General features: G+C 46.7%; 1 long non-coding RNA gene across 1 annotated transcript in view; it reads right to left on the bottom strand.

The window, feature by feature from the left end:
- Positions 1–6,804: 6,804 nt before the first annotated feature.
- LOC145659655 (uncharacterized) overlaps positions 6,805–7,500 on the bottom strand; it is a 5,083-nt gene continuing 4,387 nt past the window's right edge. Inside the window, exon 3 of the long non-coding RNA XR_014125735.1 lies at positions 6,805–7,105. This is a non-coding gene — a long non-coding RNA (uncharacterized LOC145659655). The remainder of the gene's footprint in view (positions 7,106–7,500) is intronic.

The following is a 7,500-nucleotide window of genomic DNA, read 5'->3' as shown; positions in this document are numbered from 1 at the left end:
AGGAGCCGTTACGCGTCGTGCCATCGACCGAACACCATTAACGTGAATCTGTTGTTAAAACTCAAAACTCCAAGCAAAGCCGACTGCATGGCAGAGTCAAGTAATCAGCGTTGTATTTCCTGCTCCCGTTGAAATAACCCTTAGTGTTCTTTTGCGCACAGCTGAACTAGCAGGGTTTTTTATTTTTTTTTTGCTTGTGCTGACATTTTTTTTTCAAATGTGGTTTTACGTTTTCACTTTTTTACTCTGCTTCCGCTTGCGTTATTACTGTTCTATCTCTCCTCCGCTCTCACCTGTCGCTGTTCCTTCAACACCTCCTCTATCCTCCTACACCCTTCCCTGCCTCCTGTTCTCCTCTCTATCAGCGTGCACTTCGCAACCCTCCCACTGGAGTGCGTGAGGAGGACCAGTGCGTCCAGGAGGCAGTAGGTCCAGGAGAGCTGGTTCAGTACAGCTCAGCAGCAGGACTCTGAGGTGGATGAATATTCTTTTTTTTTTTAAATGAGGTGAGCGAATATTCATGAAAAGCAAACTCCGGGGTGGCAAGCTGATTTCCTCCCAATTTAGATGTTTCATTTGTAGTTTTGCAAATACAGAACCTGTTTGTGTGTTGTTTCTGATGTTTCTACTTTACCTACATCTGTTCCCTTCAGACTCTCTCCTCCCCTCTCTCTGTTGCTCTTCTTCTCTTCCTCGCTCCCTCTCATCCTGTCTGTCTCTCTCTTTCTCACTTGCCTTCGCTTTCTCGTCCTTTTCTTTTCATGTTCTTCTTCCCCCCTCTCAATTCAATTAAATTCAATTTTTATTTCAGTAAGCTTTACTGCCATGACCACATTCATCGAGAGCGTTGCCAAAGCCATATTAAAACAACATGAAATGTTTATGATAATGAACTTAAGCAGAATGGTAATTAGCATAAAATAATACTTGAAGTCAAGATGAGGAAAGTAGCACTAAGAAAGAAGAATAAATAAACAACAACAACATAATAATGATAAATAATTAAATAAACACATAAATGTGCCTATAAATGCAGTCGTGTGTGTGTGTGTTTGTGTGTGTGTTGCCAGAACCAGGCCTCTGCATATGGTAGCAATGTGATTTCTGATTCGTGTAGAGTAAGTTCAGGTGTTGCAGAGCGTTCTAAAATGGTGGCCAATTCGTGGAAATAAATGTAGAATAATGTTGGTCTTAAGATGCAGCCTTGTCTCACTCCAGATTACTGAGAAAAGAACACTGTCCTTTTGTTCTTTATACCGTACTTATACCGAGCATTGCTTGGGTTTGTGGATTTAATATTAGCATATGCGTTACTCCCTGCACCACTTTTAGGTACTTTGTAAAAGAGACCATTGTGCCAATTTTTGAAGTCTATGGAACTTGAATATATTTTCTTTTTGTCCTGACTAAGGGTGTGTAGGGGATAAATATAATCTGATGTGCGATGATTTGGTGTGAATCTGTTTGAAGTATACTCAAGACTCTGTGCTTCTTAAGGACGTCTGTGAGTCTTGAATTAATAAATTAATAATAATATGCTCAGCTTCCCTAGATTACTGTTCACACAGGTGCCAGCTATTGTGGTTGAATTTATCTCCACTTTTGGGTGTTGTAAGACCTTGGCCCCATATATCAGGAACATCAGATATCGCTCTCATTTATGCTCTCTCTCTCTCTCTCTCTCTCTCTCTCTCTCTCTCTCTCTCTCTCTCTCTCTCTCAGCAGGACCCACACTCATATCCCTCTTGTTGTCCACTTTCATTTTTAATTACTGCTGTCTCTTCACCTTTGCCGTGTTTGTGACGCTCCCGAATTCGGCTCTAGCTCGGAGCTTTGCGTGTGCGTGCAGGTCAGCGGGGTGATTACACGTGGAGACGCATGCTGGCTGCACCCTGTACCCTGTACCCACTTCCTCCAACCCAAGGGCGAGGGCAAAGGTCGCAGAGAGACTCCCGAAGTAATGGAGGAGAGCAAGAACAGGTGGGAATGGCAATGGAGAGTACGATGAAGCCTTGAGCATCAGAAGGGTCAGGAAAGCTGAGACAGAGATAAATAGATGGGTGGAGAGAGAGAGAGAGAGAGAGAAAGAGAGAGAGAAAGAGAGAGTTGAATGGTTCCATTAGCACCAGACCAGTTCGATGCCAACTGTAATTGATGGTTCAGCACATTTCAGAGTTGTGGCTAAAGCTGTGTTAATTGTCATAAGAAGCTGAAATTGATCTCCCCGCCCCCACCCCTCGGCCCCGCCCCCTGCCCCTGCATTATGACATAAATTTGAATTGATTAATGTTTTGTTCTGAAATGAATGGGGCTCAGTGTATGGCAGCATGGCACTTTATTTATTGGGTTCATTAAGAGAGGGGGTGACAGAAGACGAGGGTCACGCAGGGGTCAGGGGTCAGCAATCAGCCACTGGCACGGCAGCCCTGAGCCACTACACCACATCCCCCAAGTGTCCCGAGAATCAGACCTGCTGCCTTAGTCTGGAAGACAACAGGTTTCTGCTATAGCACCTTTTGAACTGCCATAGGAACATTGCCAAACATAATGAATTGTCAGTATATTTTGCATCACTATTGGTTGTAGCGTGCCACAGTGCAGGCAGGCTTTGAAGTCTCCAACTGTGGAATTGTTTTGGGTGGGTCTTCTCCTTTTGTGTAGTTAACTGTTCACCCATGTGGGGGCACTAGTGAGTAGCCATGTCGGATTCTGTCTCTCCCCTTATTTGGAATTGGGACAAAATAAAGACAGCCTGAGGGCCTTCCTAAAGATGGAGGACCACAGCCAGAGTGGATGAAACAAACACAGCCCGGTCTCATATACCCTGTCATATATGGGGTAACAGTCTTGTAACTACCTGCCATAACCCACTCAGATAACCCATTTTACGGGAGTTCACAGCTGCTGTGGGGTTTTTTTTTTTTTTGGTTTTCCATTTAATGTTTACGCTTTTTTTGATTTCGATTTAAGCCATTATTTTTGGAGCCACAGTTCAACTCTGTAAAGAAAGAAATCCTGAGACTTCTGTGCTCTTACACTGGGAAAAACTTTGGTGGATTCCTCGACACGCTTCCTTGCATATAATAAACGGCAATCGGAACTTTTTACAAAAAGCTGGCCTTCACTGGCTCATTGAGTGTGTCAGAGCCAGACTGTGTGTCTATATTCAGTCACGATCCGTCAACCTTCAAACCAAACAAAGAAAAAAATGATATTTTTAGATGGAGTAAAAATTGCAGCGTTGTGCACAAAGCTTTTAGAGGGACGGACCGTTTTGGATTTCGGCGTAGAATGAGGAAGCGCTTTTCTCGCACAGCTGACGAAGGACCTCGGTCCAAAATTTCCCGCATCTCTGGAAACCCCGCACACTGCACTGGCGCTTTCTGTCCCCCAAAGAGCTGGTGAGATCACGTGGCGGACCGGAGCCACGGGGCCCTGTCTTGTCCCCTAACAACCACAAAGTGCGAGATATTGCTGTACTCTTATACACCATTGTATGTTAGCAACAATAACAAATCTAGTTAGGGAGGAATCATTACATCATATTATCTCATTATTTACATCTCTGCTCTGCTGGCCCGTCCCTGTCCTGATGAAGAAACTGCTTACTGGCTGAAAGAGGTCATGGTGTCCGTGCTACAGAGAGCTGCTAGGCACAAAGATGTTCCCTGGATGTCTGGTCGCCTGCTACCTGTCGTCTGCAGGCATCACACCCCCTTCGCATTCCTGGTTCGCAGCGGTCGACACAGGTGCAGATACACACGCCATAATCCTGGACTCATAACACAGCTTTTCCAGGGCTTTTTATTTCGCTTTAAAGCTGCACTTTTGATATTTAACGGGATTACACAGGGACCGTGTCGTCTGGGCTGTAAGCACAACAATGCCAGCTTAGGTTCACGAGAGGGATTCTGGGATCGGGAGACAAGGACTCATATTTACGATATGGTGATTAGCAGGGGGGTCTCGCACAAATCCAGCCGTACCGCTCCGTCTCCTGGTGGGTACGGGTCCAGGGAGCGCTGACAGCAAAAAGCCGCTCTGCCTTTATGCTAAAGGTCCAATCTGAGTAGTCTTATGAGGACCAAATTTAATGTGATCAGCAGAGAGCGAGCGAGAGAGAGAGAGAGAGAGAGAGAGAGAATATATTTCATTTTAAGGCAGAGTTTTAAAAAAGATTCTAGCATATCTGTTAAAAAATATTTCTTTTTTACTTCTGTTCTTTCCATTTTTAGCCTTCAGATATGAATTTCGTAACTGTTCCCACACAGCTGAGTTTCTGTTCTGGTGAATTAACTCATCAACATAAAACTTTATCAGATACACTCCAGAGTGGAAACAGCTGCCTTTTCCCTCCCTCACCCACCCCAATGAGCAGTGTCGCGCCATAATAAGTCCCCACGCCCGCTGCATGGAACCTATTTGTATTCCACCCAGTTCCCTCCTCTCAGGTACAGACGTGCTATTAATCCTGCTATATGAACAGTTAGAGGGCTGATGGGATCAGGCCCGACGAGTCGAACCCCAGCCCAGGATGAAACTCATTCATCTTTATTTGATTCGTGGCTGACACGGGCTGGTGGGGGTGACAGAGGTTAAGTCAGTGTGTGCCCGTTGCTTGTCCCTCAGTTGTTTTGCTCCCCCCCTCCCCTTAAGTGTCTTCCTGTGAGAGGCGGTAGCTGGGCTGGGGTCCTGATGCCGATTTCATGGGGCCACAAACTGGAACATCCGATAACTTTTCCGCTTGGCTGCTCGCATGCAGTCTCCATCAAGGCTGTGGCAGCAGACTGCACTGCCTCACATCTGTGTCAACGCACTTTGGCGGACATAAAACAGCACTTTACTGTTAGATATGAAACTAGATGAACATATTCTCTCTCTCTCTCTCTTTTTTTTTCTTTCTGTCTTTCTTTTCAGCCCCCATCCCAGGGGCCCGTTTGACATCAGAACCAGCGCCCTTTTTAAATATTCATGCTGTCGGTAGTTGTCTGTCCGTCAGGGCAGTGTCTGGGTCTGAACATGACACGGACACGCCGGTTCTCTTGGAAATCATGCGCCTCACTGCTGCTGTGCATGGGACAGTTTATTTTCTGAGCGCGCCGGAGTGATTAGCGTTATGGCGGCACCGGAGCAACTGTACGATCAGATTCCTCTGCTTTCGTTATGCCAACAGCCAGGCCATGATCTCATCCTCACACACACACACACACACACACACACAGAGAGAGAGAGAGAAACACAGAGAGACAGAGAGAGAGAGAGAACCGCCCAACAAAGCGTCTGGATTCATCATGCAGTGCAGCTCATGTATTCATCCCTCCTTTGATTACACACACACACACACACACACACACGCACAAATTGTCAGCTGCTCTTACAGGAAGCACTGCTACATTAGTTCCATTACATTAATTACCAATGTTTAATTCCACCAATGCACCATGCGAACCCTGCATGACTCATAGATGGCTCTTTCCGTCCTGTCTTTAAATAGAGAAGGCGCCCCGCTAATGGCACACAGTCGATACCGGCCTCGTTTTCTCCCCACGCAGTGCTGAGGTTAAATATTAGCACTTTATGAATGCCAGGGCGAGGCGAGGAGGAACGCCTCCTACAGGCTGAGATACAGACGAGGGATGAAACAGGAACCTCTGCTTATCCTGGCTACCATCACCTTCACCCGGTCACAGACACACACGCACACCCACCCACCCACACACAGGCACATATACACCGACACACACCCTTGCATGTGCATACACATACACACACACACACACACACACACACACACACACAGACCTTTGCTGGGTGAGCCATGACTCCTGCAATGTGCTGCTCGGATGTGGCATTGTTCAGAGCTGGACCTGCGTATCTGATCAACTGTGATTACTAGACCACTGCACACTCTAGAACACAAGCACCAAGCCGGACAGAAGTCCTACTCCTGCTGAAGGAAACAGTGTTCACTCATCTAAACACATGCATATTCATGTATATTCACCCTTTTTTCATGTATATTCATATATCTTCATGTATACAGTTTACCAATATATTTATCCCTCTTCAACGAAATCATTAAAGTCTAGATGCCAAAAACTCATTTTAACAGGAGAGAGAATGTGTCAGGTCAAGCCACTATTTAACGAGATAGAATGAAGATAATGTAATATAGTTAAAATGTAATTAATTACTACTCACCTGCCACTAACACAATTCCCAGATGCTTCTATGATATATTACACCAGTTTCATCTTTTTTTCTGTTCTTTCCCACCTTTTTTTTCTTTCTTTTATTTTTTTTTGTCTACACTAGCTAAACACTTTATTCTTCATATACATGAAAATCTTTGTTCCAAAAATACATTTTAGCATCATAACGAACAGTAAATAACAGGGCAGGAGACATATTGCTTTCACATTGTGCATTCACGTTTTCTTTGTCCAGGTCCGTTACACGTGATCGCCAGACTCAAAGCAAATCAGACCCCAAAGCAAGGTTCGTATTTTTCAGCACAAGAGAATGGCCCCTCCCGTGGGTGTTAGCTGAAAGGCTAACAGCTAATCCAGATCCACACATTTAACCTCGTCCAGGTAGAAACAAAGCCACACCGTCTGTGTTTCCAGCCACATAACTGGCTTAGCGCATGCAAGTCTAATCTCCACCGAGGCCCATTGTCTCCCGAGGCGCTCGCCAGCAGGTTGGCCGGTCTGACGCCTGTATGGACTCTCAGCAGAGCTTTCGCGCATTGCCCTGCCCCTGAGCCAGTCCCGTAACAGTGCCGTTTTCCTGTGAGCTGTCTTCTGCGCAGCGGTACAGGGAGAGAAGGAGCCTGACTGCCGCAGGTCGTGTTCTCGTTCCCTCAGCGGCAGTTCTGGTGTGACCCTGGCGAGGCAGACTTCAGCCGGGATGCGTGAACTGGAGCCTGATTGATATCACGGAGCCAGGTGACACCGTTCACGCCCTCGGACGCACACACGGTCACGCAATAAATGTGACATGCGACAGACAAGTAATAACTCCGGCCCCTGAGAAGCCACAGTTTGCACGAGTGCGCTGTGCTCCGTCAGGCATGTGACTCGTTCCCGTGGGTTGAATACAGCTCCTGGTATGGGCGAGAGAGGGAGAGAACATGTGAGGAGAGAGAGAGAGTGGCAGAGCAGACAGACAGTAGCTAAGCAGGCATGTAGCTGGCGCTCTGACTGGATATAATAGATTTATCACATAGCTTATTTCATGGCCCCTGCTCTTGATTTATGATTTTTGATTCCGGAGCCGAGACCTGCACATATCGATTGCGGGAAGTGTCAGACAGGCAGGGGGGTAATTCGGCCTGTCGGAGGGGGGGTTGGTTGTAGCACCCACGCCCTCCTTCCACACCCACTCAGCTGTCAGCCAGTTAAAGTGGCACGATGCCGTCGCTGGGCGGGTTTGTGTGTGTGTGTGTGTGTGCGTGTGTGTGTGTGCGTGTGCGTGTGCGCGTGCGCGTGCGCGTGTGCG

The sequence above is a fragment of the Electrophorus electricus genome, chromosome 11 (assembly GCF_041902795.1).
Source record: "Electrophorus electricus isolate QZ-2024a chromosome 11, ASM4190279v1, whole genome shotgun sequence".
Taxonomy (NCBI): Eukaryota; Metazoa; Chordata; class Actinopteri; order Gymnotiformes; family Gymnotidae; genus Electrophorus; species Electrophorus electricus.
This window is presented reverse-complemented; position numbering and strand designations above follow the sequence as displayed.